Raw genomic sequence first — 24,222 nt, 5'->3', positions numbered from 1 at the left:
TTGATTTTCAATTTTAGGGACCATCTTGATGAAATGAGTTAATTTCATGGATCATTCGTGATAAAAAACCTATTATTTTTAAGTTTTTATTATTGAACATAGTGATCATCGTGACCATGACAAAGCGATCTTATGAGGTGGCGGTGACAACGATGGTGGTAAAAGTGTTACGTGGTGATTGTTGGCAAGATGGTGATATTAAAGTTGGTGTCTTTGGTCATAGTAAGGTGATGGTGGCGACATGCATTATGGTGGATGGTGGAGTATATCATTAAATAATTAAGAAAATTGAATTTCATCGTATCACTCAAAGTATATCAATCCTATCTTCAATTCTTGCCCGCTTGCACTCCACTATTACCACTTGTTAGAAAACATGGTCGAGAGAGAGAGGGGAGAGAGAGCGATGAAAATGGCGGCTGTGAACATGTTATCTCAGCCATGGCCGCCTACACCATCTCTCTATGTTGCTAATAATACTAATAAGTCAAATGCTAATAATTGTAAATTACATTCTTATCGCTACTCTGTTGCTGCTTCACCCTATGAACCAAATAGATCAAATCCACCATCCAAGCTCTCTACAATTTCCACCCGTTTCTCAAAGTCCGGTAATTTTTCTGTTTCCACATTTAATTTCATTTGATTCCTGTAACCTAAAATTTACAAGTTTTGCAATTGAATGTAGGATTTTCCTTTGTTAATTTCTCAAATTAAGAGCTAAATGTAAAGATTCTTGCAGCAATTCTTTTTTCCAGCTTTTGTGGTGGGATAATTAGTCATTGATTAACTAGTACATAGTTATTTAGAGGCAATGTTGAATGATTAACAAGTACATAGTGTTTTCACAATGGGAGCAAGAATTTTGAGCCCTAGCCAATCAATTTTTGAAATGACAAAGTTCACAAAATTGGGGTATTTTTGGAATAAAACCTGTGGTTACTAAAGAAAATTAGCATGCAAGCCAACACCAGTGAAAATATCTGCCTAGTTTCGAACACAATACGGTATTGGCATTTTAGTGTACTGTGTTTGATCAGGCAGTATTTTTAAAGCCGTATGGATGGATTCCTTCAATTTTGTTCACTATGTGCTCATATCAATTTTTAAGACTTCATATCTGTGGATGGATTCTTTAGAGTTGTGAGCTTAGTTCTTGCTCCTATCTCTTTGTGGATTCTAACGGCTAGCGACCTTGTTTAACTAGTTGCACTTAGAACTTTGTATTGCCTCCTCACTTCTTTACTTTTTTTGTCAAGTTTTCCTTTTAAAATATTCTGTATCTTCCGTTGTTGAAATTAAGTCGTCCTCCTAATAAGTCCCGTCTCATCCTCGGATTTATGTGATAATTTGGCCTCTTTTGAAAGAGGGAGAGGAACCAGTTTGCATGAAACTACTGCTCAACTAACCCAACAAAGGTGTATATGTTAGTTACTGAATATAGGTTGTTAGAAAGATTTGCGATGTAAATTATTTTTAGTAATAGTAATGGATCAAGCTGAATAGGCTGAATATGATGTATGTTCTTCACCTCTTTCTATTTTCAGGATTCTTCTTACAGGCAGTGGATGTTCCTAGATACAAGACAATTCCATGCATCACAAAAATTCTACCAATAGTGAATGTGGAGAGGGTCCATTGTATTGTGTGTTTCCTACGAAGCCTGCAGAAGTTTCTTTTTTACAGGACCTTTTTAAATTTATATGCTCATGTCCGTTGATAGACAAATTGGGTGTGACCCCAGAAGCAGTGGCAGAGTCCATTGACAAGTGGTTGGCTAATGGGTTGCACCTATGCCGGCTGTTTCAGCTCATTGAATTGTATATGAATGAGCCTCAGAAAGTAAGGTTGTATCACTACTATATTCTGGTTTTTTTTTTGGTGTGAGGATCAGATTTCTCAGCACAGATCGTTGTACAAAGATGGAGATGATATTCCTCTTCTAGTGGTACATCACTTTCTACTCAAATCATTCCTTGCCTTTTTGTGCGCTCTAAGATTCTGTATTGGGTCTAGTTCTATTGGCATAATTTTGTGTCAAGGTATATCTATCTCCTCATTAATGATTGCATTTTTTGAAGAGACATTGCTGCCATTCTTTATCTTTTCGGTTTTGTTTCATCGTACAGTGCTGATTTTTTTATCTATGATGCAGATTGGTTTCAGTGCACCACAAGGTTATGGAAAGACTACACTTGTCTTTGCTCTTTTCAAACTCATGGGTATGTTAGCTTTGAGCAATCGATACTCTAGATGATTCATGATAAATAAAGGAATTTGGGTTTGTTTACTGTTTGTTCAAATCTCAGGAAGTCTGCCTCAATATCCTTTGATGACTTTTATTTGACAGTAGAGGGTCAGTTATTTTTTAAGAAAGAAAAGAAGGGGTGGGAGGTTGCGTCACATTATTCTTTATATTTTTGTTTTCTAATTGGATATTGTACTTTTTGTAAGCTAAACTAAGAGAAGAAAATCCAGGAAATGTGCTTTTAGAGGTAGCAATCAATTCTTTTCCAAGTAATTCAACTGATAGTTGATTGTAACTCATAAGAAAATTGAAAATACTTTCTTAGCAATAACATCTTGTTCTTCTGTTTCTGGTTGCTTGTAGTTACGCAGAACCGCAGGCAGTCACGACCTTCCATTCTTTGTTGAAACATTGTCTGCTCTGACTGAATTGAGTAAAGAAGGTGATTTTCAACCATTCATTTTCATCTACTACAAAAGCATGCCTGTTTTATAATTATGCACACTAAAAATTTTTCAGGTATGAAAATGAAGCTACCCAGATATGATAAGGTGCACAACTGAGAAAATTGCTTTATGTGTTCATTATTTCTTCTAAACCAGTAGTTCAAAGTGGCTCTTCAACTTGTTTTGGTTGCAATCTGCTTACAATGGAAAGGGTCATAGAGCCGATCCTTCAATGTGGGCAGAGGTTGAGGGACCACTTACAATAAGTCTGTATGAGGATTTTCTGTCATATCTTGCAATCAGCGGGCTTAGGTTAATGCCAATGCGGGATGCTGATACCGTATAGCCTATGTAGCTACGTGATTATATGAAGATAGATGTTTGAACGTATCAAGAATCAAGGTCGTACAAATGTTATGTTGAAATGTTTTCTATAAGTATTAATAGGGTTTGGATGTGAAATCAGTAGGTCAACTCCAAAGGTAATCAATTAGGTGGCATTCGTTGGTTTTGTATAGAAAACTCTAAAATATTATTTTCACCTTGCAATTGGTTGGGATTTGGCTTGTCATGTAGGCTGTTCTGTTTGAAGGTTAAATGCTTGGTTTCAAACCTTTTCCTAAGGAGGTTGTCGAAGCATTAGATCCACAGGTTAGAGGACATGATATACATCTTTTGTTAGGCTTAGTTGATATTACTTATGCTATGTACAAACTTCATCGGTGTTCTTCATCCTACTAAACACAGTTGGATCTCAAATGTTAATTTCCATTAAACAGCTAGAGACGGTGAATAAAAATCTTGAAGCGTATTATGCATGGTACAAGTTCATCAAAACATGGATAATTATCAAGATCAAGAATCCGAGCTCTGTCTACCAGTGGCATTTGTAGGTTGGCTTTCATGTTTACATCATTCTGCAACAAAAATACAGTCTCTCTGTTCTTTAAGTACTTTTGTCATTATCACTGTGCAATTTATAAGTGGTTCACTGAACTTGCAGGCTGAGATTGCCATGAAAGAGGCAGGGAAGCCCAGAATGTCCGATGATGAGGTTGCTACTCTATGTTGACTTGTATTAGGATTCCTACAATTGTGGGATTCCTACCATATTTGGTTTCCTAGTTTAGGATGTAATTATTCTTTCCTTATTATGATAGGATTGTATATGATTGTATATATACCTTTGATTGTGATGAATATAATTGTTGACCCTAGAAATTACAAAACCTACGTGGCGCGCAGGCCGAGTAACTAGTAAGCTAACTACGTCCTTCGGTTGAATGCGGGGCGTGCCAACTCGTCGGCCGAGCTCGGCCGAGGAGTAAAATTTGCTGATGTCGCTTTGAGCGCGTCGTTGACTTCTTTATCTTGCGATTGCGACCGAGGAAGGAACACTCTCGGTCTCTGAGTTCTACAGCCTGAAGACAAGGCTGCTAATTCTGCGGAGTTCAATAATCGTCGGAGCCCGATTCGGTCACCGTGATTATATTCGTGAGAGTATAGGCACGTCGAATCGAGACCAAGGTGTATGGGCACAGGTACTCGAACATAATGTATGTCTTGATGGTAAACGTAGTTCGGCCGTCGGAATGCCGAACCCTGAAACCTACTTGCGAGTATCCAATCATAAAACCACTCGGCGTCCTGTACGCCGAGCAATGCAATTTGTAACACCTAACTATGCCGAGAAAGCTTAGCAAGGCGACCTCTGCCAACAAAGGTTCGAAAACCTTTCTCGACCGAGACTTGGATAGATAATCGGTCGACCTCGACGCAGTGCTGTTTATCCAAACTGAAGATGCTTCTCGGTCGGCTGATTCTGCGGCAGCAGTGCTGTTTATCCAAACTGAAGGTGCTCGCCGGGCGCTTCCACAGTGCTGTTTATCCAAACTGAAGGTGTGTCGGCAGAAGAAGAAAAGGAAAAATCTCAAGATGTTGAGAGGTTTTGCGCAGGGCAATTGTATGCTGATTTCAAGGTCCTCTAAAATGTTGCATGATCTCGTGTATTTATAGTACCCCATTCCTTGAAACCTCCTCTGATTTGGATTGGGAGTCCTTGTCCCATTTCGATTCTGGTTCAAACAAACCTACTCCCACTGGGATTCTGAATCTTCCTCCTTTTGAGGCTTTATTTCTTGCTGGTCGAGAATCCTGGTCGCACCAGGATTTCCTCACTCCTTCCTACTTATCTGGACCTCTTGAGATAGGATTCGGCTGACCCTGCCAGCTGGCCCGGGTTTTATTATTCGGCCCATAGCATCTGTTATTACCTTGGGCCGAGCACATCTGACTGCTCGGCCTAACCAAAATATTTTGGGCCCAAACATTGCCCCCTCGCTTCTGAGGTCGCCGACTGTCACCTCTTGGTCGGGCCTCGACCTTGAAGAAGCGAAAACATTTATTGCTTTTTTGAACTTTACTCCCTTAATGATCATTATTCCTGCATATTTATGAGACATGATTGCACTTTCCTTGTTGCCCCCAACGCGTGGCCACGTGTCGATTCTTCGCCGTTCTCAAAAGCTTCACTCATGGGCCTCGAAACCGTGCACTAATTGAACCGTCTCATCCTTATTAAATGCATTGAACCTGTCGCCACACGCCATCATGCATCCTGGATTTTCGACTCCTCGATCCCATTTTCGCAGGTTCCCAAAATATCAGAAATGATTGCAGACTTTCCCGGTTACATTTCCCCCCAATCTGAACCAGCGCTTTTGAATTCCAGACGTTTGATATTCATTCTGAAAAGCCTATAAATACCCATATTTCTGCCATCCGCCTCTTACGCCCTCAGAAACTCCAGAATCTCTAATTTCTCATCTTTGTTTGCTCAAATCAAACCTTCCAGCCCTTCTGCAATTTTTCAGTTCTTCCTTCTGCAAATGGCCTCCTTTATTTCGAAGCTTTCCGATGAGATCAATAAGTGCAAGTCATTCATTGATCGAAGCGCCATCAAGACGCTGCGATTTCAAGAGGATATGGCCACCACCCACCAGATTCTGGGTCCCCTCTTCAAACACGCAGTGCCGTCGTCTGTCACCAACTTGCTCAAGGAGCACTGTCTAACCCCCCTTCTTCAAGGGTTTGACTGGTCGAAATGGTGCTTGGCTCGGCCTCAAGGAGCGTGGCCCTCAACCACCACGGCTTGGGCCGCCTGGGTGGACCGAATGAGATCCTTCTTCGGCAAGGAGTGGAAGACCCTTGGTATCTATGATGCCATCCTGCTCTCGACCATGGAGATCACTATGGACAAGGAGCTTCTTATGGCGGCTTTGACTCTATGGTGTTCGGCCACCAACACCATGGTCCTTCCGTTCGGCCCTCTCGGCCCTACAATCCTTGATATCTCGGCCATTCTTGGGACTCCACCATCCGGCCTCCCAATCGATGCCGCTCTTTCTGGATGCTCCTCCCTCCTCGACTTGAAGGCGCTTTTCGACGAGCGGGTCGTCGAAACGCTTAGCTGGGGCGATCGGGAGCCTTCAAGAGAAGAAGTTCAAAAGCTTCATAAGAACTTCTTCAACTACAATACTTTGATCCTCCACTTTGCCGGCCGAGGCGAGGAGAGTCTTCGGAAGGGAGAACATGAAGCCTTCCTCTTCTACTGGTACAACAAATTTATTTGTTGTACCAGGTCGAACAAGTGCTTGGTCGAGAATATGCCGGTGGCCCAGGCCCTGGCTAGCGGTCACTCTCTGGCGCTCAGCCCGGCTATTCTTGCCAACCTCTTTCGTTGTTTGGCCGAGGCGACCCTCAACAAGATTGACCCGTACCAGAATGGACCCCTCTGGGTTTTCCAACTCTGGCTGCAGGTCTATTTCTCCACTCTTCGGCCTGAGGTCCCCGCCTTTCGGCGCTCGGCCGCCCTCGGCCCCCAACTTGCCTCTCGACCGGCTCCTTCTCACCGGGCTGACGAGGTCCTTAAGCACTTTTTTAGCCTCGACGTTCTTTCGGACGACGAGTTCCTGGTGTGCCGGCGCCAGGAATACCCTGCGATAATCGGGCTCCCGACGGCAACTTGGGCCGCGGCCGAGGACGCAGGCCTCCGTCAGTCCTGGGGGTCAATCGTACTGGCTCGCGACCTTCCCCTTGGTTGCGATGCCCGCCGAGCCGGCTGGGAGGTCTACCAGCCCCACTTTGTCGCCCGACAGCTCGGCTACCTCCAAGGTTGCCCCGTACCCCTGATCGTCTCTCGTTCCCTCTTGAGCCGGGGACGCCTTTCTGGTTCTTCCGAGAGGGAGTGCCGGACGATGGAGCAAGAGTTTCAGGATCGGTGCAAGAAGTTCCGTCTTCGGCCAACCGTTCCGGAATCCTTGGGCACCGACACATTTGGGGACTGGTGGGACGAGTACACTGGCGACTTCTTCGGTGCCTCGGCCGAAGATGCGGTGAGCAAAATGTTTGGTGACCGGCCCAGACCAGTACCCTCGACTCAACCCAAGGAGTCGGTCCAAGGTATATTGTTGACTAATTACTTTGCTACAGAGAAAGAAACTTGTTCTTGCTACTAATTACTTTTCTATTTCAGTGGGTCGCGGGTCGAAGACGGTCGAGGTGGTTGCCGCGGTGGCAAAGGCGAAGAAGGCGTCCACGAAGAGGACCCTTGTCACCAAGCGGGCGGTCCCAGCCAAACGTTCCAACCGAGGGGCCGAGCCGGCGGATGATGCCCCTCGCCCTTCTAAACGAGTTAAGAAATTAGCGAAGAAGGGCGACCGGGAAATCCATGTCGTCCCCAGTGATACTACTGGGACGTCTGCTACTGCCGGCTCTCCACCTGTGCCGGCTGCTCCGGCTTTTCCAAGCCCGACTCCTCCAGCCTTCTCCCCTCCTGAGGCCACGGCCGATCCCATCGTCGCACCAGCTTCAGCTTCAAAGCCGGTCGTGGCGCCTGAAATGGGGAAGTCGGCTGCGCCTGCCGAAGCACCCTCGTCTCCAACGGTCGTTTTGGAGGTATAATTCTGCTTCCAACTTTTTCTTTAGGTTTCTGGTCGTAATACTAATTGTTTTGTTCATGTTCAGGATGTCGAGAGCGAGAGTGACGAAGTCCCGCTCGAACGCCGTCGCCGACCAGTCAACTCTCCTCCCGTCCGTCATCCTCCGGTCGTCGAGGCGACCGCTCGACCATGTCCTTCTGCGGCGGATCGTGGCAAGAGACCCATGGCCGATCCTGAGGCCACGGCCGAAATGCCAATCCACCCGCAGGACGAAGACCCTCCCATTCTTCCGCAGGAAGTCTCTTCGGCCTTTGTGAGTCTTGCTTTTCGTTGTGTTGATTTTTTTTTGTGTGGCACATGTTTTTTTTTTTTTTTTTTTTTTAAAAAAAACTATTAAATGTCAGGTGCCCGAACATTCATATCACCGGCAATTTTATGCGCCGAGGGGCGTTGTCTATATTTCCTGGCCGCCATCGTGGCCATCAAATGTAGATGACCTCCATCGGCCGCGTGAATTGCGTAGCGGTCTAAGGCACTGGGCTCGGCCATTAAGTTCCCTGGGTTCAAGCAATGACCCAGAGGGCATGGCCGAAGTCTCCTCTCGGCAGGTCTAAAACACTTCCCCTCTTTATGCATTATATCACGACGTTTTCTTTCCTTCACAAAGTTTTTTCGTTTATGTGCAGCCATCGTGGGAAGTGGAGCTCGATGCTCTTCTTCAAAGCACGACCGGTGAGGCCGGCTCTTCTGCAGCTTCTGCCGAACCAACCGGCATCGTGCCCGAGGCCGAAGTCTTCGTGAAGCTGCACGAAGCCCTATCTCTGACTGCTTCCCAAGCTCTCCGGTGCAAGGGCCTTGACTCTGTCGGAGAGTGTCTCAATGACCTCGCCAGCGGTGGTCACTTGAGTCCGGAGGGTATCTCTTTCCTAACCGACCTCCTGGAGCGGACTCGGCAACACTTTCTTATCTTTGAGCGTGCCCTACAGGCCGAGGACGATTTGAAGGTGGCCAAGGTCGCGCATGAGGCTGGCCGAGTAGAGATGGAGGCTTTCAAGGCAAAGAAAGCAAAGCTGACCGAGTTTGATCTCCAAATTTCTGACCTCCAGCGTCAGATTTCTGACCTTCAACGCCAAAGGTCGGCTGCTGCTTCCGAGCTTGAGAAAGATTTTGAGGCTAACAAGGCTCGGCTGACGGCCTTCGCTGCCGGCGCACGGCGTATCCAGCAACTGCAGTGCAACAAGAAGACGCGGCAGACTGAGATAATTTTGAGCGAGGCGAAGTGGCTGGAGCTGAAAGCTGCCCTTGAGACTTTCCTCCCTTCGACCCCTTAGGAATTTAATCATTGTATTTGTTCTCTTGTAATGAATCTTTTGTTATCAATACAATGGTTATTTTGCTATCAGTACAATGGTCTTACTCTTGCATTTCCCATGTAATTGGGTAGTACTTCTTTAAAAACTTTCCATTAATCGGCAATTTATGAACTGAACCCGTCCGATCTCTTAGATGATATGCCCCCTTGCCGAGTACTTTGTGAACGATGAATGGCCCTTCCCAATTCGGCGACCACTTACCAAACCTGGGATCTTTAATCCCAACGAGCAACATAGTTTGCCAAACCATTTCTCCTTCGCCGAACGTTTTTTGTCTTACACGCTGATTATACGCTCGCTCGGCAATTTTCTTTTGTGCTATTAACAAGTTAACTGCATCGATTTGACTTTCTTCTAAGTCTTCTAACTCTTGTTGCATCGCTTGACTATATTCAATACTGTACAAATCACTCTGCTCGATTATTCGCAACGAACTTATACTCAATTCGACCGGTAACACGGCGTCGTGTCCATAAGTTAACGCGTAAGGAGTGGTTCCAGTGGCCGACCGGGGTGAAGTTCGGTATGCCCATAATGCTTCACTTAACTTCAAATGCCACAAACCAGGTTTCTCTTTTACCATTTTTTCAAGGATGCCGATCAACACTTTGTTGCTTGCCTCGGCCTGTCCGTTTGCCTGTGGGTAGTAAGGCGTAGATTGCTCGAGCCAGATATTCAATCTTGCCGCGTATTCCCTAAACCTATCGGCCGTAAAAATAGTGCCATTATCAGTTATGATCGTTTCTGGCACGCCGAATCTGGTCACAATATTCTCCTCTACGAAGTTGCATACCTCTTTAGCCGTTAATTCGGCGTATGACCTTGCCTCGACCCACTTAGTGAAATAGTCAGTTGCTACAATTATCCATGCGTGTTTCGCTGCCCCCGATGATGGCGTAATTTTGCCAATTACATCCATTGCCCAACCCCTGAACGGCCATGGCTTAGTAACCGAGTGTAGCAATTCGGCCGGGGCTCTCTGAACGGGTCCATGAATCTGGCATGATACGCATCTCCGCGCATATTCGATGCAATCCTTTAATATATTGGGCCAAAAATAACCATGTCGTCGGAGCAACCAACGCATCTTTCGTCCAGATTGGTGCGCTCCGCAAATTCCTTCATGTACCTCGGCCATTACTTAGGCAGCCTCGTGTGGGCCGAGGCACAATAGTAGTAAACCATCTTCGCCCTTGCGATATAATTCATTTTGATACGACACGTAATTCGTCGCGAGCACCTTCGTTCTTCGGTCGTGTTTCCCATTGGGGTTATTGAGGTACCGTAACATCGTCTTTCTCCAATCATCCGGTTCTACTTCAACGGCGCATACTTCTATGGGATCTCCTCGTTCTAACAGGGATGGGAACGACATCACCCTTGTACGTATTACGTGCGTGCGTTGGAGAGTTTGCTGATTAATCAAAACGGGGTACGAGCGTTGACCCGTGTTCGCAATTTCCATAATTTGACTTAGTTTGCCCCCCATGAGTTGTGCTCCGGAGCGATCTGGGCGAGTTCGTCGGCGTCAGTATTGTGGATACGTGAAATGTGTTCAAATGTGATTTGGTCGAACGACTCGGCCAGGTAAGTGGCGACCATGTGATAGGGAGCTAAAGTACAACTCATGCAACGAAACACGCCGTTTAGTTGGTTAATCACAAGTTCGGAATCACCAAGGACGAGAACGCGGGGGGCCCGTAGATCGTGTAAAACATGGAGGCCGATAATGAGGGCTTCATACTCGGCCTGATTATTGGTGCAGCTGAAATCTAACTTGAGAGAAAAACACCATCGGCAGTGGTCAGGCGACTGAATTGCGATGCCGACACCTGCCGAGGTCGAAGTACTGGAACCATCAAAATGCATAGTCCAATGGTTATCGCGTGTGGTGACGAAACCGATGTCGACCTCGCCCCCCTCAAGACCATAAGGGGATGGGTGTTGTGCCAGGAAGTCGGCGAGGGCTTGCCCCTTGACGGCCTTTTGGGGTACATACTGAAGGCTGAACTCGGATAAGGCGAGTGTCCATTTCCCGATTCGGCCTTTGACCATAGGCCGAGTCAGCATGTAACGAATTACGTCGGTTTGTGCGATGACTTGCGTAACTGTGGGGAGCATGTAATGTCGAAGCTTGGATGCGGCGAAAAACAACGCTAAGCAAAGTTTTTCGACAGGGGAATAATTAAGTTCTGGTGAATTCAAGTGGCGGCTAAGGTAAAAGATAGCTTGTTCGCGGCCGACGTTGTTATCTTGTGCGAGTAGGCACCCAATGGATTCAACAGCTGCCGAAATGTACAATTTGAGGGGTTTGGTGCGACAAGGTGGAACGAGCACAGGTGGGGTGGAAAGGGCCACCTTGATTTGCGTAAATGCAGCTTGATGCTCTTCGCGCCACTCAAATTGGTCGGTCTCCTTCAGTTTAAGGAATGTAGAGAATGCTTTCATTTTACCGGCCGAATTGGCGATGAAACGACGGAGGAAATTGATCTGCCCGAGTAACGACTGAAGCTGCTTCTTTGTCGTCGGCGGTGGGGCGCTAATGATGGCGCGGGCTTTATTTTCGTCGACCTCGATGCCGCGATGGTGCACCAAAAATCCTAAGAAATTACCGGCCGAAACACCGAAAGCACACTTGGCCGGGTTCATCTTGAGGTTGTTTTTGCGCATGCGAAGGAACGCTTGCCTCAGGTCGTCAAGGTGTGTTTGACGACGTTTGGATTTTACGACCACATCATCGATATAAACTTCGACGATTGTACCGATTAAGTCGTGGAAGATCATATTCATGGCTCGTTGGTATGTGGCGCCGGCATTCTTGAGGCCGAAAGGCATGACTACCCATTCGTAAGTACCAAGTGCCCCCGGGCAACGGAAAGCCGTCTTGTGGACGTCAGCTTCGGCGATGAAAATCTGGTTATAACCCGCATGACCATCCATAAAAGATAGCAGTTCATGATTAGCTGCGGCATCAATTAATAAATCTGAGATCGGCATTGTATATTCATCCTTGGGAGTAGCCAGATTTAGATTACGAAAATCGATGCAAATGCGAAGGGCACCGTTTTTCTTTAATACGGGGACGATATTGGCCAACCATTCGACATACCGAGCGGTCCTAATAAACCCGGCTTTTAGAAGCCGAACTAATTCTTCCTTAATGCCGAGTTGTACTTCGTTTGAAAATCGGCGAGGAGGCTGTCGAAAAGGCTTACACTCCTCCTTGATGCGTAGCTCATGCTCTACAAGGTTTCGGTCGAGGCCTGGCATTTCATGATAACTCCACGCAAAGCAATCTTTAAATTCGTGGAGTAGTTTATGGAGTTCAACCTTCATGGACGGTGGGAGTAACGCACTAACAAACAATGTTCGAGGATCCTCGGCCGTGCCGACGTTCACTTCCTCTAACGGGTCCTTGACTTGAGGTCGATGGTCTTCGAGTTCAGCCGGCGCAGCCTGAACTTTATTGAAAGATAGAACGGGGCCATTATCTGCTTCGGCCAGAAATTCGATTAAATTGACGCCAGAATGTGGTTGCTTGGTAATGGCGTACCAATGGGCCAGCAGACGTTCCATTGTAGATGAAACCGCGGCCTGACGCCGTTCTTGTGTGGTGTGCTCAATCATCGGCATTGATGACCAAGTTCGCCAAGCCAAGTCTCGCCGAATCCTGTTGGACAGTCTCGGCGCCGACCTCAATCACTTTTTGTACTGAAATTCTCGTCGGCCGTCCATCCTCGTTAAGGCCTTGGAGGGTGATGTAGCCGACGTGATCATCATAATAGCGAGCCTGAATCATGTTGGTTTCAAATGGTTGGTTATCGGCTGGGTGAACTACGACCGATTTGCCATCCCAAAAGATGAGGACTTGGTATAATGATGAAGGAATGCAGCTGGTTTGGTGGATCCAGTCGCGGCCAAGTAATGCGTTATAATCTGTCTTGGAATCAATGACAAAGAATGCCGTCATGTGTTGACGACCGGCAATGCTAACTTCCAACGGGAGCACCCCTTTGGTCTGAGATTTGTCCCCAACAAAGCTGCTCATAGTGATCCCTGACGGAATGAGTTCATTATCAGAACGGCGTAAAGCCTTCATGACGGATATTGGCATAATGTTGACTGTGGCTCCACAGTCGACAAATACTTTAGAAATGGGAAATCCTTCGATGTGAGCCGTGACATACAACGGCTTTAGGTGTTGGAGATTAACCGAGGAGGAGCGGGGAAATAGCTCGGCCAAAGCTGCTTTGAGGTTATCTCCACTCTGGTTTTCTCGATCGTCGTCATTTGCGACGAAGTCTACTTGTGTGGCTTCCTCGGCAACTACATCCCCGTCCAAGAAGCTTGACTGGTGGGTACTTGGTTGGAATTCAGCTGGTAGAACGTGTACCATACTAATCTCCATATGTTCGAGGACCGAGGGGCCCATGGGGTCATGGTCGTCGTCTTCCGGGGAACTATCCTCTGCAGCAGTCGTTGGAAAATCCTCAATCAAACTTTTGAGTTCCTCGGTAAGAGCCGGTATCCGAGACGTGGGAACCAAATCGAGTGCGGGTGAGCCATTTCCTTCGGCGATGTGGACTGCCGAAGATTTTCGTTGGTCCTTTGTTACACGGGCTCGTTCTTCATATGCAATACGGGCGTTCCTTGTGTCTAAATAGGTATCCAATCGTGTTATCCGTTTTTCCTCGTCGGCCGTGAGGCCGAAGAGCGATACAGCCGAGAAGACTTCGAAATGATAGCGTAAATGCTGAAGGTCTTCGAGCGAAAAGGGTAATTCGGCGGCGTCGATATCTGTATAAGGATCGACCTCAAAACCAAGGACCCGAGCCTCCCGTATATGTTGAAACCTAGCTTTAATGGCTGGATCAGAAGTTTTCTGGATAATTTGCTCGGCATCAGGGCAAGTTAGCGCTAAGTCGAGGGCTTCCTGACATGCCTTGGGGAGTCCGTACTAGTCATTTGCGGAGTATTTCTTATGAAATTCTCGCATGTATTCCATGGATGGACCGAGGAACGGAGGGTGTAAGTTGCGCTGTATTTTGATAGGCGGCTCGCGCGGTGGTAACGGAGAAAGTTTCCTTTCGGCCTCTTGTGTAAAGTACTCTAGACGAGCTCTCGTTTCCCCAGGCCGGAGAAGGATCTTAATACGTTTCTCAGCCTCCTCAATGGTGGTTTCGAAATCAGCCTCCGCTACTTTCTTCCCTTCGGCTAACTCGGTCATGATAGTCGGGGTTGGCCGTTCGCTACTATCTTCCACGGCCTTTTTTGGTTGCCATTGATTGGCCGGGCTGGCCTGCGCTTCTTGTCGCCGAGCCATGCAATCTATCCGTTGACGACGACGTTTTTGGGATTTGGACAGTGCCGTATACAAACCAGTCGGAGAATTGTAACTGTACCAGCGTTGATCCGATGTCCTTGGTGGTTTGAAAGTTTTGCGATCGGCTGGTAAGGCCGAACTATTAGCATTGCGCGAGTAATAATCCTCATTGTAGAAAGGTGCGTCGAAATCCAGACGCCGCCTGACCGAGGTCTGGTCTTTCGGCCGTACTTGTGGGCCGAGTCGATCAAACACTTGATGTCGTGGACTTAACCCTGTCGACGATGTTGTAGGGGCCGCGGGTGGTGTTGAAGATGTCTTCCTCCCAGGCTCAACTGGTGTTTTACAGTGGTCACATAACACCTTTGATCCATGAGCCTCATCGGAACTTGACCTTGTCATAGGCTCATCGGCGGGTGGCCCCGATTGTTCCGCTGGTGGTGCATTCGAAAAGATATCGAGCTGTAGTCTTGTGCGACCATTCCGTTTATGGACATGTTGCACCGGTACGTATTCGGCCTTCCCTTTGTTTTTAGGAAGGTGAGCATCCACCATACCAATCGTCGTCAAAGGGAAAGGATTAACATCGACCGCCATCTTTTCCGGAAATTTCAACTTTCCTTTTTCGATCCAGCTTTGAATTGTGTCCCGGAACACAACACAATTATTGGTTGCATGCTTATTAGAATTATGATACTTGCAGTATATCTTTCCTTTTAATTCATCGGCCTTAGGGATAGTATGTCCTGGCCGAAGCTTGATGATCTTTGCTGCCAATAACTGATCGAAAATTGCATCAGCTTTGGTGATATCAAAAGTGTATACTTTTGATGACTTGCCCGTTTCCTCGGCGGTCAAACGGGTTTTGGCGTCTTTGGTATTTACTTGCACCAAAGCCTTGCAAACATAAGGTTTGTCTATTATTATCTCGGCCGCGTCCACACTAACATACTGAGGGTCTTCACTTTCGGCCGATGCATAGCTCACCGTGGGGTTCTTATACAACGTCCCCCGGGATGGTGACTTCGATATCTTTTCTTCTCGGAGCAGATAATCATATTGTTCGACATGTTGAGCAAGTTCGTACATATCCCGAATATTTGCCCCCAGAAACTTCTTTTTGTACTCCACGTCTAATCCGTTAAGGGCGATCCTGACGAACTCTACTTCGGGGAGTGGTACTCGGCACCAATTCCTGGCCGACTTAAACCTTGTTAAGTACTCCATTGGAGACTCGTCGGATGCTTGAGCCATCCTGGCCAAGGATGATACGGATATCTCCATCCCTGGCCGATAGAATTGTTCATGGAATTTTTCGACCAACTCTTCCCAACTCTGCACAGAATTGGGTGGAAGATTGATGTACCAGGCGAAAGCTGAACCTGTCAGTGAAAAATTAAACAAACGTAGTTTGTAGAAGTCGCTATTGACGTCTCCACACTGCGCTGTGAACCGAGCCACATGTTCTAATGAGGATAAAGACGACTCCCCGGCAAAGAGGCTGAAATCAGGGATCTTAAATCCTCGTGGGTATTCAAACCTTTCTACATAAGCCGGGTATGGATGAATGAATTTTGGAAACTTCGGCCCTTTCTTCAGGGCCGAATCAATCATTCTCTGGACTTCGGTCATGTTTACGGAAGCGGCTTCTTCTCCCTGGCTTGGTCCCTCGGATCTATTTCCTGGTCCACCTCTTCTTTCTAAGGTGATTGGTTGCGGTCGGGCGGGCCCTCTCTCGGCTGGTATTGGCACATTCGTCGAAAGCTGCCGAGGTGGGCCGACCTGGCCATCTTCGAAAGCTTTACTAACCAATAGTTCGAGCATTCTGGTCTGTGTATCGCTGTTACTACGTATTGCTTCTAGCAAATCATTCATCTTCTGACCGATCGACTGCTCGACCTGACGATATTGTTCCTCCAGTCGTCGCCGAAGGAATGTCCTCGTTGGTGGATCGGAACCTTCCCCACCATCGTCATCACAATCTTCCACAATCCCTTCCATGAACATTCCAGCTGTTTGATTCGGGACTGCGGGGTTGTAAGGTTGCCCGCCGAGACAGATTTCATTCTCTCGGCGTATTACACTTGTGGCCTCGGGCGGCGCAACTGTGATCGGATTTTTTGTAGAGTGCAAATCCTGCCCAAGGCCTTGCACTGGCAAGTCAGTCGTTGACTTTCCCATGGTTGTTTTCTGCTTCGTGGACCGTGTCTCAATGGTCATGAACTCCGAAGGTTTAGCACAAAGGTCCCACTGGGCGTGCCAAAATGTTGACCCTAGAAATTACAAAACCTACGTGGCGCGCAGGCCGAGTAACTAGTAAGCTAACTACGTCCTTCGGTTGAATGCGGGGCGTGCCAACTCGTCGGCCGAGCTCGACCGAGGAGTAAAATTTGCTGATGTCGCTTTGAGCGCGTCGTTGACTTCTTTATCTTGCGATTGCGACCGAGGAAGGAACACTCTCGGTCTCTGAGTTCTACAGCCTGAAGACAAGGCTGCTAATTCTGCGGAGTTCAATAATCGTCGGAGCCCGATTCGGTCACCGTGATTATATTCGTGAGAGTATAAGCACGTCGAATCGAGACCAAAGTGTATGGGCACAGGTACTCGAACATAATGTATGTCTTGATGGTAAACGTAGTTCGGCCGTCGGAATGCCGAACCCTGAAACCTACTTGCGAGTATCCAATCATAAAACCACTCGGCGTCCTGTACGCCGAGCAATGCAATTCGTAACACCTAACTATGCCGAGAAAGCTTAGCAAGGCGACCTCTGCCAACAAAGGTTCGAAAACCTTTCTCGACCGAGACTTGGATAGATAATCGGTCGACCTCGACGCAGTGCTGTTTATCCAAACTGAAGATGCTTCTCGGTCGGCTGATTCTGCGGCAGCAGTGCTGTTTATCCAAACTGAAAGTGCTTGCCGGGCGCTTCCACAGTGCTATTTATCCAAACTGAAGGTGTGTCGGCAGAAGAAGAAAAGGAAAAATCTCAAGATGTTGAGAGGTTTTGCGCAGGGCAATTGTATGCTGATTTCAAGGTCCTCTAAAATGTTGCATGATCTCGTGTATTTATAGTACCCCATTCCTTGAAACCTCCTCTGATTTGGATTGGGAGTCCTTGTCCCATTTCGATTCTGGTTCGAACAAACCTACTCCCACTGGGATTCTGAATCTTCCTCCTTTTGAGGCTTTATTTCTTGCTGGTCGAGAATCCTGGTCGCACCAGGATTTCCTCACTCCTTCCTACTTATCTGGACCTCTTGAGATAGGATTCGGCTGACCCTGCCAGCTGGCCCGGGTTTTATTATTCGGCCCATAGCATCTGTTATTACCTTGGGCCGAGCACATCTGACTGCTCGGCCTAACCAAAATATTTTGGGCCCAAACAATAATATATCATTGAAAAACATTATTTCTTCTTGGCACTAGAGCCGAGTTAGAAAAAAAGAAAGAAAAGGAAAACACCAAACCCTAATTGGATTTGAATTTGCCGTGTCTCTGATCAATTGCAGCGAGCAACTTAGAGTTGTTGCTGCCTGTGTCCCTGATCAATTGCAACGAGCAATTGAGAATTGTTGCTGCCACGTTCTGTCAGTCCGTCCGTCCGCATTGTTCCAAATTCCCACCACAACGCTGCCTTGTCAGTCTGTTATCGTGTTCCAAATTCTCATCACAGTGATGCAGGTTTTAGGTTATACCGACAGCAAGACTGATAGTTGAAGAAAAGGGAGCCGATTATAGGATTGTTCCAGCAGCTGCTCCAATTATGGTGCAATCAGAGAACTCAAACTTTAATATTTGTATGGTATTGGATGAGAAAAATTATGATTTATAGGCTCCTCTCATTCAAATACATATTACTGGAAAGAAGAAGATGGGATATCTTCTTGGGTCTATCAAGGCACCTAACGAAGATGATCCTAAATATGATGATTAGTTCTTTGAAGACCAAAAAAATTAAGAGTTGGCTTTTGTCTTCAATGAAGCCAGAGATTATGAAACGGTACATTCAGTTGTCTACTTTGAAGGAAATTTGGGATTCTCTTAAGGCGGCCTACTTTGATGAGACCAACGAGGCTAGAATTTATTCATTGAATCAGAAGGCATCACGTCTTCGTCAGAATGGCCGACCTTTGGCTGCCTATTTTGGGGAGCTAACTGAGATTTTCCAAGAATTGGATCACTTTAATAAAGTATCCATGGAGTGTGAAAATGACGTCAAAGTGTATTAAAAAATCCACTAAGAGACAATGAGTCTATGTGTTTCTTAGTGGTCTCGATGATGTGTTTGATCAGGTTCGTGAAGAAGTGTTATGAAAAGATCCCCCGCTTGGCCTTCTGGCTTTTTATGCATATGTTCGTCGAGAAGTCGATCAAAAGTAAGCAATGAGGATGGAGATTGACAAGAGTGAACCCACTGCTATGGCAGCGTGGATCATCTTTTTGGTCGAACCAAGACGGGTCCCAAAGCCAACCAGGACAAACTCATCTTAGCCAGACAAGCCGGGATCGTCCCCAAGGTAATTGCCCACACTGTGGCATGACATGACACTTTAAGAGTCGCTGTTTTGAGTTGATTGGATATCTCAAGAATTGGGATAAGACTTGTGATCCTTGATGCAACAAATCTCGAGCCTCCGTTGTGGAAACTAAGAATGATTCGGACCATATAGTGGACAAGGCATCTACCATGATTGATGCGGCAGGTAGTAATGGTAAGACACTCTTCTTTATGAATAATACATTGATAATTGATTCAGGAACTACTGAACATATGACTTGTGATTCTAGATAGGTTCCATCACTAAAAATATCCACACAAACCGTGGTCAACGTTGCCAATGTTAATCCTGTCCCTGTTAGTGAAGAAGGCACTCTTTCTCTTTCTGATACCATGAAACTTGACACTGTTCTTATGGTTCCCTCTCTAAATTATAATTTGTTATCCGTTGCGCAAATAACCCTTGGTTTACACTGTTTGGTTATTTTTTTGCCTTATTTTTGTGTTTTTAAGGGCATCCGAACGCAAAAGACGATTGGTTATGGTATTAGAAGAAGGAAGCTTTATTACTTGGAGTTGACAACCAGTAGTTCTGGCTTGCTAACTCAAGCTCTTTCTGTTGATGATTCTTAAGGGGATACTAATGAAGTGTCGGACATTTGGATGTTGCATCGGCGCCTTGGGCATGCTTCCTTTAATTATTTGCACAAGTTATTTCCTAGTTTGTTTGTCAAGAGTGATATTTCTCAGTTTAAGTGTGATGTTTGTAAAATGGCTAAGAGCCATCAAACTTTGTTTCCTCCCAGTTTAAATAAAAGTACCGTTTCTTTTATGATTGTGCATTATGATGTATGGGGGCCGTTGAAAAGAGCTACTCTTGGTGGTGCTCACTAGTTTGTTACTTTTACGATTGTACTAGAATGACTTGGGTTAGTTTGTTAAAGTCAAAAAGCGAAGTTAGTTTGGCCTTTCAAAAGTTCCATAAAATGGTTATTGTGCAATACAATAGGAATATCCAGGTTCTTAGAAGTGACAATGGAGGCAAATATGTTAATATGGAACTTCGTTCTTTCTCTGAACTGCATGGTATTGTTCATTAGACCACAGCTCGTTTACACCTCAACAAAATGGGGTTGCTGATCTTATTAATCGTCTTCCTTCTCGTATGATCAACTTCCATAAACCATTTCAGGTTCTCTTGTCTCAGACTAGTAGTCCACTGACTCTAAATCTTTCCCCGCGAGTATTGGGGTTTGTTGCTTTTGTTCACCTCCATCTTCCTGGACGGAATAATAAACTTGAACCTCTAGCCATTCGTTGTGTATTTTTGGGTTATGCCACTACCCAGAAATGATATCATTGCTATCATCCTCTGAGTAAGAAAATGTTTATCACTCAAGATGTGATTTTCCATGATAATGACTTGTTTTTTGGATCCTTCGCGTCTTCACTTCAGGGGGGGGATACCGAAATAGTGAAGTTATGACCCAAGATAATAGTGAAGTTTTGACCTTTGATTACTTTCTTGTGAAACGAGTTGCACGAAAAGCAGCCATTGCAGTTATTACATTTGGAGTCCACGACATTCGGAGAAGAGCAGAAGCCCACATGTTTTGGTGATCAGCCCACTGAGCTGCAACAAACAAATGTAGAGGAAGACCAGCCCACGGGTCCCACGGGGTTTGGGCTTGAAAATGAGTTGCAGCCTACTATTTGAGATGGAACCAAGCAGCAACCACAGCAATTGTCGTGGGATTTTTCTCCCAATGTTATGAACTCGTCTTCTGTTATCTCTCATAACCAATCGTTTTCTACATCGGATGCACCTCCACTCCGTCGCCTTCCAGAGCATATTAACTGAGGTATTCCCAAACCTACTTATGAGGCAAATCCTAAGTGTAAACACAAGTATTCCGCGAGTAAGCCAAATTCAAATTCAAGAGTGAGATATCCATTAAACAATTATGTGTCTACTTGTCACTTGTCAAAATCAAATAAGTCATTTGTATATCAATTATCTACTGTATCTATTCCTAACAGTGTTGTAAATATGAAAAATTCCTGAAACAAGAACACGTATACAAAATATATTTTGTATTAATTAATGATTTTGGGGTTACAATCTCTTTGTAATTTGATCCTCTGATTCGATCTCTGTAAGGTGTTGATTTGTGGATGTGCGATTGATCCAAGGGTTGTCGAGGCTTGATCTTGGATGAACGGTTTGAAGTTTCTTCAAGGGCCGTTGGGGCTTGATCTTGAAGGTTGAGGGAAGTTTCTTCAAGGGGCCTTCAGGGCTAGGTCTTTGAAGGTTGATGAACGGGTCTTCAATGGGGCTTTTGGGCTTAATCTTGAATAATGGTTGTGTGGATTTCTTCAAAGGACTTTTGGGCTTGATCTTGAAGGTTGATAGATAAGCGGATCTTCAAGAGCTTTTGGGCTTAATCTTGAAGAACGATTGGATGTGTGGATTTGTTGAGGTTGTTGATCCAAAGGGTCGTTGGGTTTGATCTTAGGATGAACGGATGATGAACAATGAACACTTTCTTCAAGGGCCGTCGGGGCTTGATCTTGAGTTGGTGGAAGTTCTTCAAGGGGCCTTTAGGGCTTGATCTTTGAAGGTTGATGAACGGGTCTTCAAAGGGGCTTTTAGGCTTGATCTTGAATAATGGTTGTGTGGATTTCTTCAAGGGCTTTTGGGCTTGATCTTGAAGGTTGATGGATGAGCGGATCTTCAAGGGCTTTTGGGCTTAATCTTGAAGAATGGTTGTGTGGATTTCTCCAAGGGCTTTTGGGCTTGGTCTTGAATGTTGATGGAAGAATGGTTGTGTGGATTTCTTCAAGGGCTTTTGGGCTTGGTCTTGAAGGTTGATGGATGAGCGGATGTTCAAGGGCTTTTGGGCTTAATCTTGAAGAATGGTTGTGTAGATTTCTTCAAGGGCTTTTGGGCTTGGTCTTGAAGGTTGATGGATGAGCGGATCTTCAAGGGCTTTTCGGCTTAGTCTTGAAGTACGATTGGATGTGTGGATTTGTTGAGGTTGTTGATCCAAAGGGCCATTGGGGCTTGATCTTAGGATGAACGGATGATGAACGATGAGCACTTTCTTCAAGGGTCATCGGGGCTTGATCTTGAGTTGGTGGAAGTTCTTCAAGGGCCGTTGGGGCTTGATCTTGAAGGAGGATTTGACGAAGAACAAATAGTGCTTTCTTGATTCTTCGGGATTTGCTTAAGAGCTTAAGAGTTTCAAGGCTTCAAGGTTTTGGTGTGATGTAAATTCCCCCCCTTTTTCTCTTGATGGAGAAGCCTATTTATAGGCTTTGAGAGTGAATCACCGCCATCCATTTTTTTTGGTGAAGTGAGTGGATGTTGTAGGTGAAATAAATGGAGTTGGCAGGTGAAGTAAGTGTGTGATGTAGGTGAAATAAGTGTGTTAGGTTGGTGAAGTAAGTGGAAGTTGTAGGTGAAATGAGTGTATGATGTAGGTGAAATAAGTGTGTGAGGTTGGTGAAGTAAATGGAAGTTGTAAGTGAAATGAGTGTGTGATGTAGGTGAAATGAATAAAGGTTGTAATTTTAATACATTGGTCAACATTTATTTCACTGAAATTTCAATGTCTACAAGTGTGCAGGAGGCCTTAGCAGATTTCCGCTAGAATGATGCAATGAACGAGGAATTGAGTTCGTTGAAGAAGAATGCTACCTGGGAAATAACTGACTTGCTAGTTGGAAAGAAATCTGTGGGATGCAAATGGGTCTATACAGTGAAATACAAAGCAAATGGAAAGGTAGATCACTTTAAAGCAAGATTGGTGGCAAAGGGGTATACATAGAAATATGGCATCAATTACACTGATACGTTCTCACCAGTGGCAAAGATCAATACAGTTCGTGTTCTATTGTCCTTAGCAGCAAACCTAGATTTGCTTTTGCAACAGTTGGATGTAAAAAATGCATTCCTCCATGGAGATCTAACATTTCCATGGACCTTCCACCAGGGTGTAATGATCCGGACATACGGAAACAAAAGGTATGTAGGCTCAGGAAATCATTGTGTGGGTTAAAGCAGCCTCTGAGAGCCTAGTTTGGTAGATTTACCAAGTCCATGAGGGCATTCAATTATATGCAAAGAAATTGGGATCACACGTTATTCCTGAAACGTCGAAACGGAAAGGTTACAACTTTCATTGTATATGTGGATGACATGGTGGTTACCGATAACGATCCCGTTGAGTAAGCAGCCTTGAAATATTATTTGTCCACATAATTCGAAATGAAAGATCTTGGTTCTTTAAAATATTTCCTTAGGATTAAAGGGTCGAGATGCAAGTCTAGGATATTTCTATCACAAAGGAAATATGTTCTTTACCTGTTGGAAGAAACCGGTATGACCGTGTGCAAGCCAGTGTCTACTCCATTGGTTGAAGGAATGAAGTTGGGTATCGATCGGAACCAAGTACCATTTGATAAAGGGAGGTATCAAAGGTTAGTAGGAAGATTAATTTACTTGGCCCACACTAGGCCGGATCTTGCTCATGCCTTAAGTGTAGTTAGTCAATATATGCACAATCTTGGAGAACAACACATGAGTGCAGTTATGAGATTATTGAGTTACTTGAAAGGAAATCCTGGTAAAGGAATTTTGTTTTGGAAAAGTGGGCATTTCAGAATTGAGTGCTATACAGATGATGACTGGGCAGGATCGACGGATGATAGGTGCTCGACATCTGGGTATTTCACCTTTGTTAGGGGAAATCTAGTAACGTGGAGAAGAAAGGAGTAGAATGTCGTATTAAGGTCAATCGCAGAAGCCGAATTTAGAGGCATGGCACATGGTATTTATGAAATCTTGTGGATTAAGTTTCTGTTATAAGATTTGGTGGTCAAACATGGTCAGCTGATGAAGTTATTTTGTGACAATAAAGCTGCTCGTGACATTGAGTGCAACATGATAAGACCAAACATGTATAACAACTTGAGGGGGAGTGTTGACTTGTATTAGGATTCCTACAATTGTGGGATTCCTACCATATTTGGTTTCCTAGTTTAGGAGGTATTTATTCTTTCCTTATTCTGATAGGATTGTATATGATTGTATATATACCTTTGATTGTGATGAATATAATATATCATTGAAAAGCATTCTTTCTTCTCTCTATCTATGTTTGTATCTTATAAACTGTCTGCAGATTCTGCAGTCGGTTCCATAACCTGAAACTGATGTTTTTTGAGAGCTCTATTGTGCAGGTAAAAGACATTGTTTCACGATACTTGTCAGCGTACAATGCTTACCTTCCCACCCTTTACTCTGAAGGTCCAGAAGGGTCAGATCCAAGGCGCCTCATCCTCGTAGAAATCGATGAGGGAAGGAACCCCATATTTGGTAACTGTTAA

The 24,222-nt window shown here is 45.2% G+C and overlaps 1 pseudogene; it reads left to right on the top strand.

Annotated features, from left to right (window-relative positions):
• Positions 1-321: 321 nt before the first annotated feature.
• On the top strand, positions 322-24,222 carry LOC137740626 (D-glycerate 3-kinase, chloroplastic-like; annotated as a pseudogene).

The sequence above is a fragment of the Pyrus communis genome, chromosome 7 (genome assembly GCF_963583255.1).
Source record: "Pyrus communis chromosome 7, drPyrComm1.1, whole genome shotgun sequence".
NCBI classification, from domain to species: Eukaryota; Viridiplantae; Streptophyta; class Magnoliopsida; order Rosales; family Rosaceae; genus Pyrus; species Pyrus communis.
The sequence above is the reverse complement of the archived record's forward strand: the minus strand, read 5'-3'. Positions and strand labels throughout refer to the sequence as shown.